Source organism: Dicentrarchus labrax, unplaced genomic scaffold, assembly GCF_905237075.1.
Source record: "Dicentrarchus labrax unplaced genomic scaffold, dlabrax2021, whole genome shotgun sequence".
Lineage (NCBI taxonomy): Eukaryota > Metazoa > Chordata > Actinopteri > Moronidae > Dicentrarchus > Dicentrarchus labrax.
In genome coordinates this window covers 21,459,885-21,474,021 of record NW_026136723.1, presented here as the reverse complement: position 1 = coordinate 21,474,021, position 14,137 = coordinate 21,459,885, and positions in this window count along the sequence as shown.

Here is a 14,137-nt window from a genome sequence, read left to right as displayed (position 1 = left end):
TAGTTCCTAAGTCCCACAGGTGTAATTCAAACTGATGAGGATGTTTTAGAGGAGGTCCACTGGTCTCAGTTTTACATGAGGCATAAAACCGGGACTATATCAATATTTGAGAATCAATTAACGTGCAGTGTTGGGATCCCAGTGGATAGGGGTCTGGGATCCAGTTGTTCCCAACCTGGCGGAATAGGTTCCATGTGCTACCCAGAGCCGCTGCACCGTACAGCTGTCAATGGATGGTAAAAATAGAGGGTGTAAGAGAATGAAAAGACAGTCATGCTGCTCTGTCCTGGCACCTAGTAGATATGAAACACAATAAATAGAGTGGTTCTTCCATACACTTGGCAGTGTGTGGGTATAATCTCCCATCACCTCAGTGACACCAGGCCTCAAGGAGAGGGGCTTTACAGTGGAATGGGCAAAACCCCTTAAAGTTATTTTGATTGTGAGCACAAACGCAGGATAGACACACACTGCCTTTACTTAAAACCCAAATCCAACTCACAAATTATAAAAATAAAATAGAATAGAATGGAAAATAATAGAATACAGTTACGAGATTTGTAATGGACATTTATTTTGTCTTTTTTCGAAAAGAAAGTTGTTCCTTCATGCTACACACACATATAACATAGCAGTAATTATGTTTGGATAACAAAATGAAATCAATAAAATCATATATATAGTTTATATGCATATATGCACTTTTTGAATTTGCGTCTCAGCTTTACAACTTGCTATTTAGTAATTACATCATAGCTACTAATTCCAATAATAATAATAATATTATTTCTACAATGCCTTGTTACTGGTAGTTTAATATAGGGTTGATATCAGTTTGGTCTTCTTGGTGCAGGTGCTGGAGGGGCCACCCAAAGAGGAGAAATGCAACTCCTGGTAACTCCATTTACTCTTATTTATATGTTGTATTTTTAGCTGGCTTGCTAACGTTACCCACTGGTTGCATTCAGGAATTACCTGGCTTTGTTCAGATTTGCAGCTTTACCATGAGGACAGGACTTATAGTCGCTGTCAAATTAGCTCCACCTCAGCTACAACAGTAAAATGCGGCTTACATGTTATTGCATTCATAATAATAATAATCCAAAAACCTTGCTAATATGTCTGTCATTTTACATCAACTGAACACAAAAAAAATGTAATGCATTACTTGCAAGTTTTACAGTGTAGTATTGCTACTTTTGTTTAAGTATATGATCTGAATACTTACCCTTGATAGCACAGACTAAAAATTCAAGCTGGACTATCCCTTATCTGAGACGTTTATTTTGCTTTTGAGATAAAGTTTGTTCACTCTATAATCACAAAGTTTGCCCACAGCGCCATCGAGGCTGCACATTATCACCATGGCAAAGACCAAATAGCTTGGCGGCAGTGCCAGCATTGGATGGCAGTTCTTAGTTTCCAGGCAGGAGCTGGATTGCATCTGGCCGTTTCTCCAGCTCCAAGGTGACAGCGAGGCTGTGATGATATCACAAGAGGGTGCTAGTCACCACACACCACATCAGTAAAACACTGCCTGCACTTAAGTTACAACTACACACACAGATACACACTCAAACACACGGCTGAGCATGATAATGGAAATTAGCCTGACTAGAATACAGTGTTAAAGTCCATTTACTACATTTACATTTCTACATCTAGTTTACATTTTACACATCTTTTTATAGTTTAATGTGTAAAAAGCCTTGTTACATTCTAGGGCATTTTTAAAAATTCAAAGGTTGTGAAAGTTAGGGCATATATAACATGTTGGGGGTATGTCATTGTTACTTGTTGATATTCTCTTATTTCTCTTTATTTTGTTAATAATGTTTTGCATTAGTTTTCCACTGGTACGGCTCTACAGTAGCACAAGCTCAGAGCATGCTACACGAAACAGCTAACAAATAAACTAATACCATTGTTAAGAAAACATTGGAAATTAAAAATTCAGTAGCAACACAAAAATATGTAACCCATTTCACCATCTTTGTGAATGACATTTTGAGCACTGACCCCAGGTTAAACTTTCCTTGACGTGATGAATAACAGTGTACTTGCTGTTATTAATCAATGGTTCTTAAGCTATTCTCTGCTGTAACCCAAGCCATGGGGTTAGAGTGCAGTAGACTCATTTAACAAAGATAAAGATCGCTCTGGTTTCTAATGTGAGCGAACATTAGCTTGCATTTGACTTTGCCTTTGCCAGCAAGCTTGTCAGTTTAACATCTGCAGTGGTTTGATGCCAATTTCCTATGAAACTTTTGAGAATTTTGGTTGTTGTTCTGCTGGATGTGTCACACACCTACTCAATGCTTTGATCAAAATATGATATTAATATTCAGGTGTTACATAACGTTCAGAATATGTAGGAGTGATGTTTTGACACATGCAGAATGGGAGCACTGGAGCCAACCTTTCATTTTATAGACTTATTTCCTCCGTCTCAGAAGACACCATTTGGGACCAAATCTTGGACTTTTGTGTCAAGTTCCAGCCCGAGAGCTCGCCAGCCTCCCGTTGCACTGCCAAATGCATTTTGTTTGTGCGGTGTGTGTTAGAGGGATAGATATACAGCTGCTGCAGGACTCTGCAAAACAAGCCCCAAGTCGCTCATTTACACAAAACATGTAGAGTCATTTTCCCATAGTATCCCATATGAGAAGAAGGGACCCCTGCTGATGAGACATTTCATTTGCCGTGGTGTTGCACATTCCCAAAGAAATGGTCTTTTTCGTTGTTTGCTTTCGAGGGTAAAAGGGTCCACCGGGGCCGCAAGAATCAACAAAATATGAAAGTTGTTGTCGCTTTAAATTCTCGTCATTATGAAATTAACTTCATGTTGTTCTTGTCGAGAAAACAAAACTAGGCTACAGGTCATATGTCTGTAAGTATGTTCTCTGTGATCAGAGGAGGAATAAGTTAACAATTCAATAAGTGGTAAACTGCAGATATTAAACCACCTTGTGATTGCTGGAAAGCAGCATCCAGTATAGACACCTGCTCAATGTGCATATTCTGCTCTTCTGTTTTTTTCCTCTGGTGTTATTTATAGGTCTGTGACCCTTGGCTACCCTTTCTTACAGATTGTGTGCTTGCTGCTTTTCCCAGCACTGTCCTCGCTGCTCTTTATCTGTTTGCCCTTCACCTTCTTCACAAAGCGTGTTAATGTTACAATACTGGGGCTTAAAGCTAACTAAGAGAGAATGGAGCTGATTGATCAGGTCCCTTGAATTTAAAACAAATGTAACTAAGTGCATTTAATTGCATTTAATTGAAGCTAGTAATTTACTTTGGCTATACATGTTAAGCTTTTTCAATATTAAGAATGTTTGTGCACACTGTTGATATTCAACAGGTTGAATATGGTGTAAGAATTTAAAACTTTGCAATGCTGAAAGTAGCAGTATCACTTTCACATTTTGCAATTTTGAATCCAGTACAGGACCCGTGTTGAAAGTTACATATTTATTCTCTATCTTGTCTTTTAGTCTTACATCCAGTATATCCAATACTGACACAGTGTTGCAGGCTAAAGACTTTATTCCTGTTTTATCTGAATGAGAATGAATGATAAATCATCCAACCTGGCTTCCAAGCCTTCTATAGACCTTGGTTTAACTGGGAGGCATAAGGGATAATAATTGATTTAATATGATTTAATCTTTTGTGGCTCTTTGAGGTTAAACTTAGACACAGCAGTGCTTTGTGATAAATTCTGATATTAGCATGTTAACATGCTCACAATGACATGTTGATGTTTAAAATGTTAGTTTAGTGAGTTAGATTGCTTTCACTTGTTTTTACAAAGTACAGCTGAGTCTGATGTGAATGTTATTAGATCTGCGAGTGTTTAATCATGACTCAAAGTCTTGGACAAATTGAAATTTCGACCTGATGATGGAACTATATAAAAGGTTACGGGATCACCAGTTTATCTTGGGGGCAGCATGAATGTGGGCGCCAAATTTTAATGGCAATTTATCCATTAATTGATGAGTCATTACACTCATAACCACAGATGACTGATGAATTGTGGCAAGACAAAATGTCAGGCAAACGTCACCAGAGTTTATATGATTAATCCTATGGGGATCATGAATGTCTGTGCCAAAACTTTCATGGCTAGATACTGAGATATTTCAGTGATGACCAACGTGGTGGTCTGACCACTGAACTATTGACACGGCTATCCCTACTAGCTGCAGTTTTATGTTACATGAGACCAGCTTTATATATGACAATGGTATTACCATATTACCTCAACTACATTATAACATTATATAAGGTACCAATTAGAGGAGTAGGATCTTGCTTCTCTACATTTTTTGTGCACTATGTTTTTGTGGCACGAACACATGATTTTCCATTAATGGAAAACCATTTATAATGAGTAAAATGCTATAAAATCTGATAGGGAATAATGGCAAAGGCACAAAAATGTGGCAGATTTATTTTCTCACAAGAAATGACACGGAACAGAAACAGTAAAATTTGATTGAAGAGGATTTAAGTTTGGACCCAAGTAGCAGGCACAGGGAAAGGTGAGCAGTCCTTGTTGGTTATGGCTACAGTTCTAAAATGTAACAACCTACGAATACCAACAAGCAGCAGTACCTTTGCACAAAAACCTTGAATTTCTGCAAAATTTCCATGGCATGTATTGGAAGTCAGAAATACAAATTCCAAGTGTGATCTAACAAAGCTTTACACAATATCCTTAGCTTTTCACCTCTTTCTGTGAAGTGAATGTTTAGCCTTTAGTCATTTTAGATGTTTTTGTAACTTGCACAATACTAACTGAAGCACGCCAATTTCCCAGAAACTAACTTAAATTTCTGACTGAAAATCTGCATTCTGAGTGGTAGGAGCCAAACCGGACAGATCTAGGATCTGTCAGGCGTTTGTCTTTATGTTTATAGTTTATGGTTTTGTTCTTTTTAAATCACAGTGATGACCACATAATTCGTCAAGGGGTCAAGAGCTCCATTGTAAGATCTCTGCCCATTCTTTCCTCTGGGCTGGTTAAAATCCGACAAAGGTACACACTGACAAGACAATGAGTCATTCATTAAAGTCACTTTTGTACAATCTGCTGACAGGTTTTTCTGCGATTAAATTATTCTTTTTTCATGTTGTAATCCCCAGAAGAACATAATATTACTGAAATCAAAAGCATATTCTGTATCAAAGGTAGAAAGGACAGTTGATTTATGATCTTAAGAGACATTCCTGGTGTGGCTTTGCCAAAGAGCTGGGTCATCACCTCCTCAAGTTGGCCCACCCTGCTGCACCATCTGCAGAGTACTATAGTCATAACTAGTAACTTGGGGATTTACACCTATTATCCTCCTCATCTTCTTTTGGACATCCAGTAGAGGTGCTTATCAGACCTGACAAGTGGTATTGACAGGGCAACTCTGGACTTTTTAAGATGACCTAAAGCGGCCATCATTCTGGGCCAATCTCCATGCGTGGAGAGCTTTTCTGGCAACCAGAGTACAGCATATGAAGGTGTTTAGTACAAAATGTCTCCCTCAGCATGGCAGGGGAAGTAGTGGGAGGAAGAAAGAATAAAAAAGCATGCATGTTAAAAGTAGTAGGGGTTGGATATAGTGTTGAAAGGCTGGCTGGTTTCCAGTGTCCTGTGTGGCGTCGTGTGATAGACAAACTACGGATAATATAAAAGGTTCTGCCCCACACATTCGTTGTTAATTATCTATTTGGCGGGTCCGAGTGGATGCATATGTGTTCTATGTTCTCAGATAGGCCACAGAAATCGTGGACTCTGGCATCATTAAGAAGACTTATGACAAATGTTGTATGGCCAAATAACACGATTCTGTGTAGGAATATTTCTATGTTTCTCAATGTTTTAGAACAAAATGGTGGCATCACAGTTTGCAATACACTCTTTCATCCCCTGTGTTCTTAAGTAACTGATACTTGTGGTAGGAATGCATGAAAACGTGCAGTTATTTAAAATTTGTTTTCGGACAAGCGAAAAGGTTTTCTCAGGCTTTGGTTTTAAAAAGAATTGCAAGCAGCCATAGTCTCTGACAGATGCACTTCTAACATTACCGAACAGACTTACTGAACTTTACCTTTACATTAAATAAAACTTGATAAACATACATACTTACTATAAATGATCTTAAATAAGATTTTCATTATATTTTTCTTTTGGAAGTAAACCTTTAAAGGCAGGGTCAGTCATTCTGGAGGTAGCTGATCGTGGAGTCTAATGTGCAGGTCATCAAATACAGACTTTTATGTGAGAAAACCATGTTAAACAAAATGTTATTCATATTTCAGTATTTTTACATACCTACAAATGTGTCTGGAATGAAACTTTAAGCTTGCGGGTAGCAGTTCAGTCAGACATCCAACTTGACAACATCATCAACAAAACATGACCTCAGTTAAACTCAGCTGACTCAAACAACTAAAACAACAACACGATGCTTGCTAGAGGCAAAACTCTATGTTATAAACGAGACAACTCTGGTAAAACTGAGCAGCACTGAAGAAACGTGTGTGGTAAGTCAAAGTCAAATAAAACATCTTCAAAAGCACATTTTGGTTGCTGCATATTAAATCTTCTGTGAGCTCAACCTTCTTTCTACAGAAACGGCATGTTTTACATCAATCTGTTGGCCTCCATGGATCAGACGTCGCCCAGCAGTGTTCTGAAAATGTATCCCAGATATAAACTATTTGAAGTCAGAACTGTGATGATAAGATATTGAAACCACACCATTTATCAATATTTTATCTAAGCCATAGAATTGCAGATTTACAGATGTTTCTTCAGTATTTAAAATTACAATTTATTACCAGCCACACTTTTATTATTATTGTTAAAAAATGTTCCATGTGAACCCAACTGCCAATGCCTTGTTATGCCAATGGCGACTGAGAATTCCTGGTTCTGATTGGCTGGAAGGTGTGGATCAGTGTTTAGCAGAAGGACAATACAGTTGGATACCTATGTCTTAAATGTCTTCTCAGAATCTATTTATTCTCAAAAGCATTTTGTTGAGGCATGCTTACCTTGATTCTTTAACAATTGGTGCTTGTTTTAAATATTTATTTAGCTACGTTTATTGACCTTTTTGAAATCATGAAGCACTTTGACATTTTCTTTGCCACTCTAAATTAATGTGCCACTACTGAGACGGCAACAGAGGAAGGGCCCTGCTGAAGAGCTTGGAACAAGGATTATGTGTGTAACCATTAAAGTAAAACAAATTGCTCTGACAAAATTGTCAGTCAGAACCATTCAAATTTAATGTCAATTGTGTCTGATATTTGCGTGAATCTGGACATCCAAATTATCTCTGCTGGAAAGATAGTAATACAATTTTTTTTATAGGATCCAATGTTTTTTCAAGTTTTCAAAGTAAAGTTATCTCCCAATTTTTAACTAACAAAAACAGCAGCACAAGCAACAGGAACTCTGAGGTACAGACACTATTTGATGATATTCCAAATAGGCAAAACTAAAAATAACAATTAGTTAATTAAGTAAATGAACAGTTTTTTTAAAGTGAATATAGCATGTTTTTGGTGGATGACTATAGTATAAGCAGGCTAATCCTCCCAGTTATACATTCAATGCCTGTAATGGATTTAGCCTCCGTCTTCTCTATAACAGTCATGGAACATGTTGCTTTTTGGCCTCAATCCCTTACATATTCAACAGGTCCCCGAAATTGTTTGCAACATTGTTACAAAAAGACACAGTTTAAATCATTATTGCTATACACTGCACAAAGCTTGGAAATAAATGGACAGTTAGCTGAATCTAAGCTTTGACAGACCTTTCAGAAGTACAAAATGAGAGACTTACTTAGTACTTTACTCAGTGCAGAGCACGGGGTGACTCTCATTGGGACACGGTAGGAATCACAGGGAATGAGCCAAAGCTGTCTGCTAATCTGAGGAAAGTGGGAATGGCTGTGCACCTCCAGGCCCCAATTTTATCAACTGTTAGACCATTAGGAGAAATAAACAGAACCAGAGAGATCGGCAAGTTGGTCAAACCCCGATGTCACAGGGGTCATGTACCATGTGGTGGTGCTTTTGCTCCCCATTTGCTAAATTAGTTTCCATTTATTTTTACTTGTAATAGCGGCTTTAGTGCGTGACAAGTTCATAGACACATACTCAAATAAGTGCTAAGGACCCTCACTGGTGTGTCCTGGGGGCCGAGGCCAGAGAGGGCCAGTCATTGATTGTGTTTAGTGTTGGCCTGCTGACCCATACAACAAAGTGACGTGATGTAAACCATTGGTGCGCTTCTGGCTTTATTTGATGTGACAGACCTCTGGTAAACATATACATAGCATGGCCAAGTTTATACCACTTCTCCACCTCTTAACTAATTTCCTGACATGAAATTGATCAGGTCAAATTATCAGTCGTGTGAGCACAAATTACTTTGATTTAAAGGAATCAATTCATCAATCATGACAGTTTCATAAGACATTTGTTTCTGAGCAGCAGCTGAGGAATTCACCTCCAAGAAGCAACTCAAGTGTTTCACCACATAAAGTTTGTAGTGGGACATGAAGGTCTGGTTTGTAGCACAGTCAATGTTTCTGACAGATCACTGAAACATAGCCGCCCAAGCACCAGGTGAATTACCGCCAGTTTGCAGTTAGACATGTTAGACACGTTCTTTTTCTATTTGAGCTTTAATAGGCAGCTAATAGCCCTACTTTCTGTGAGGTGTTTAAGGTCCATGCTACACTCTGTCACTCACTCCCTTGACCTCATTGTGTTTCTAATGGTTGAGGCAAGCGTCGCCAGACACTGACGCAATGATGCCTCACAGGCCGTTTCCATATTCAGAGAACCTGTAGAAAAAGCCTCTGTGCTTCCCTAGGTGGAAATTCTCCTTTTACTTTCTCTATTTTCTCTCCCTGTTCTTATGATTTAAGTCTACAAAAGTCTCCAGTTATCAGAGGGCCTTGTCAAACTAAGCAAGAGGTGCTATCAACATTAGTGATATGTGTTATTTATTTATCCATATCACTTTGACATTACACACAATCCCACGCACTTGCTGAATCTGAGAGAAGTACTGCATAAGATCAACTCTGTAGCATGAGACAAAAATTAATTGCTTTGGCTCAGTGACATTTAACTTTATGAGTGTGCATAGGGATGTGGTCATATCTGTTGGGTGCTGTTTTCCATATGGTTGTCATAAAAAATATGATCTTATAAGCTCAAAACATATCCTTTCAGAGTGTTATAAATCAAATTTTGGCACAGTAGCAGGTTTGGCACCAGGCAAAAACAACGCAAGAGTATCGCGGCGTAAATGTGTGGTCACCAGCTGATATTTGTGCAAAAAGAAGATAACCACCTTAAATGGTAAAGGCCTGTAATGTCCCACTATCTTTATAGTTTAATGTTTTGCTGTTCAATCTCAATCAAGAGCTACAGTAAATGTCCTTTTTGAGGCAGATCAGTGTGTGGATATCTATGTGTGACTCATGTTCTTCTTAAACTGAGTTTGACAACAGACTTTATGAAATTTTGACATTTTTAATCCAGTTTGCCAGAAGATGTTGATTGCTATTTTTTTCTCCTTCAGTTTAGTCATAGTGAACTGGTGTCATAGTCACAATACAGTCTGGAGGCAAAAAAATAAGTCAGTGTGGTGAAAGGCAATGAGAAAATAAAAGCAAAACATTAATTCCTTCAAATTACTGCAGGAATGCATGACTTTATGTGAAAATGAGGATAAGGTCAAAACCAGCAATTATTCCACTGACTTACTGCTTATTGGTGCTTTTTAACCCAGTTTGTTTTTGCTCCAGTCTCCTTTTGTGTGGGGACATTACTTCATTATGTGAACCAATACAAACACAGAAACTCGATGAGACTTCCACATATGAAAATATGGAAATACATATTTCATATGGAAATATTTTCATAGTGCATTGCATTCATCAAACTTAGTGTAACCTAAGGTAAGTCAATGAGTCTGAGGGGATGACAGCACATTGTGCAGCAATTCACCTGGCCAGGTGATGACAAATGTGTTTTCCTTCAGTTTATGTCCCCCAAAATGTCACCTTGACTTTAGTGACTAGTATTTGTGCAAAGTCACTAGAGACGTGTTGTGAAAGACAGCAAAAATGGTAGATGGTGCAGTTTTTGGATGCAAACTGGACAGGGAGCTTCCTTCCAATATCGATTACATAACAATGTGACAATGTGAACACAGAGTATTAGTTCGTTTTACATACTTAAAAACACGTCTGGAGTTAAACTTCAACAAAAGCATAGTTTAACAAGTATAAGTTAACAAACCACCTATAGCTGTATATTTGTTGGCAGCAAAGACCAAAATGAATTTGAAGGTTGAAACTTGACTACTACAACTACTGCATAGTAAACTCAAATCAACTAGATGACAGACTACACTGGCAACCCAACACTGAGTGGTATCACTATCCACCATCAACAAGGAACAAGCCGCTGATTAATGACAGGCCTGCAGAGAATGATTATACGAGAGTCACTTTGTGTTGTCGTCAGTTAATTCAGATACATTAGACATGTAAAAGTTAAAATTGGAAAACAGACCATTTTGTGGGTGTGTGAAAGAGCAAAAAGGAGGGTGGGAGAGAGACAAAAAATTCCCACCCACCACCTCGAACATTGACTAAATCCTAAATATGCAAAAGTTTTTATCGCAGTTAAAAATAAAATAAGATTTACTGGAAGTTCTTTACTGTACATTAAATGGATTGAGAAATATACACCCTTGTGTACCAAGTGTACATAAGACAACACTTTTTGGTTTATACCTGACAGACAGACCATTGCAGTAGTCCAGTCACATGGAAATAATGTATGTATGACAATTACTGAAAATGAAAGCAGCTCTAGACTTTTAGACTTTATTGTCCCCAAAGGGAAATTCCTTTCCACAGCACTGTATATATCAGACAACAAAGAGCATACCATAACACCATACAATGACAGACAAGAGTACACAGGATACCTCTTATTTAAGGTGGTTAAGGCTGCAGGTATAAGGCATTTCCTAAAGCAAGCCCTTCTGCATTATTATTTGGTTACCAACAAGGATGGGATGCTGAGGTGGGGGGGGACCTACTATTATTTCCTTTCTTTGGATTGGATATTAGATCAGATGGGGAGAGTAGACATGGTAGCTTCCACATCATCAGATGCCTTTGGATTTGGAGTTTAAATCCTCTAATCTTGGAAATATTAGTTAAATAATAAAAAAAAGGGGCTGGTTGGATATGGCAAAGATATGGCTTCATCTTTGTATGCAAATTATCTTGATCAATGATACAAATTATTTTTTTGTTGGAAATGTATGGACATCCAACCAGATATCTGCTAGGCATGCAACCAACTGGGACAGATCAGTATGGTTGTTGGACTTCACAAGAAGAAATATCAGCGATACAACCTGCCTGTTTGTAATGTAACCAAAGAGAAGCATATGTAAAGAAAATATGATTGGTCCCAAAATTGAGCCCTGGGGCACGCCATATGTTATAGCGGTTATAGCTTAGCCATCCAAGTATTTCTTGACTAAAAACAGATGAGAGGAGATGGTAAACAGATGCAGATGCTTCTGTTTGTGTCTGAGACCAAAGATTAACTTTAACATAATTGGTCCCATGGGCCTTGGTGGCTATGTGCAGTTGATTTTTTTTTTTTTTCAAAGCAAATATTTATGTCTTCAGCACATGAAAAATGACAATAGCTAAAGAGTTTATGTATACATTTTTCCCACAATGGTCAACATATTTGTTTCTTATTGCCCAGCTATGCATACTGGTTAAACATAAAAAACAAGGACACAGCACAAGCAAAACTGACCCAAGCATTTCTGATGTTGTATGTGTCTTAATTACTGATGATGATTATTAAACAAACAGTAATTAACTGTTAAATTAAACAATCAATTGCAAGTGCTCTTTTCTGTAAGCCAAAGGCATGCTCACTTTTGTGGCTAGCTATAGCATGCCTGCTGACATAAATTTTGCACCGTCTGTTTCCTTATGGACATTATTTAAACAATTGGTGATTGATTTCACAGACCTTTAGCAGCATTTAGTCACACAGTTTACGGCAACCGTAACCCATTTTTCTGGAATTTAATAAATCAAACTGGTATTCTCCACAGTGTTTGATCCAAGTAAGCTGCATTAGGTTTTTATCGTATTATCACTCCTAGATAACACAAGTTTGAAGATGGATGTTGCATCAGCAACAGTATCGTAATGATCCATCTTCTCTGAAGAGTTTCTATATTATGCACTAACACTGCAAAGACTTTGTGAACATTCCTTGGCTCTCTGCAAACTAACCTCATGTCCATTAAAGGATTACCATTGTGACAGAATCCACAAAACCCTGCTCTGTCTGGTGTTGGCTGTATCATACTTCATAATATTCACAAACAGAACTGTGTGAAGGTGTAGGTGGGGTGGACAGTGAAGCACACAGACCAACCCTTGTTCACCAGACCTCTTATCAGATTCCTTTCCCTCCATCCTTCATACAGTATGAGGTAGGCTCTGAGGCGAAGCTGAAGGTTTATGCAGCCCCTTCCCCATTCATCTGGGCTTGATAGACTGCCATGCATCATCCCAAAACAAAGAGACAAAGACACAGAAGACTATGAAATACAGGAAGGGTATGTGTGGTAAATTGTGTGTGACATCCACTTTCAGCACTGCTTTACTTTCTATGTATGTGAGTCATTGAATATGATAGGCAACATGCGATTGAGTAGACCAAAGGAAGGGAGTCTTAGGTGGACATATTTATTGCTCTCATATGTATGATCTCATACAACACACACCTACACAATGACTCAATATGTGTTGTTGATTCCATAGGCAGGTTAAGTCAAGAAAATAACCACGCACTGATGTCATGCTCTTTTCCCATGTTAGGAGGAACGACTGGCCCCATTACCACAGAAGAAAATACAACATGACAAATGGCAGCAAGCTGGCTGCACATTAAGATGAAGGGAGCAAACAACGCTTGCCAGCAGTGAAATTAGCAAAGTAAGTAAGAACATATAGCTCAACTTACTGTGTCTCCTCTGATGTATGACCCTGGACAATATAGCTTATCTGAGGCCAACAAAAAGGGTCTCCATCAGCGACATCATGATTAATGTCAAACAGTGGTCCAAGTAGTAAGGCTAAATTAGTTATCGCTAATTAGAGCCGCATTTCTTCCTCATACCAGCAGCAGATTAAGTTCCGTTGTTTGATAATGCTGTGGAGCACTGACAAACACCACGGCGAGAGTACAGCGTGATAGTCGCAGTCTAACTGTGTTGCTCAGACTGAGCCGAAAAGGCATTTTTCTGTTTATGGCCAGTATCTAGTTGTGTAACCCTACACATATTGTGAAGGAAACATGGTGATATCAGCAGTCATCAGCTTGTATCAGGTATCTGCTTTCTGTTGTCTACAATGTGAAACTTTATCTGATGTGGCAGAGGAGGATGGAGAATGTACAGAATATTAGCTAAAGGCAGAGGAATGTGATGGGTGCAGGTCCTACAGTTACTGAGTGAAGATGGGAACAGATCTTGAGATTATTAAAATATACAAAGACTAGGCGCCTCATGCAAAAACTACTACTGCTGACAGCAGTAAAAAAAGGTGCACATATTGAAAACCGAGTAAGTACATAAGACACCATACAGGATGACTGATGATAATTGATGATTAATTCAGTAAGTTATGATATATTTCATCCTGGTATTTTTCCAAGAAATGTAGCCATTGGGACTCGATGGGCCATACTGACTTTGCACTCATCACCATTTGTTGCAGAGATTCTAGGGAAATGAGGAGCACAATGACCAAGAAAAAGAACTCAAAGCAACCATAATGACCATTCCAGGGGGTTACTTTCTGTGTTTACTTCTTGTTGGACTCAGAGACAAGTGTTTAAAATGATTCATGTAAAAATCATGTTCATTGGAAAACTGTAGACGCTTGTGCAGCTTGCCTTGATATAAATTGTTTGTGCAAGTCCTTGTGTCTCTGAAATCTCTACAACCAAGTTGATGAGGTAAAAAGTTGCCACTATTGCCACATTTCTG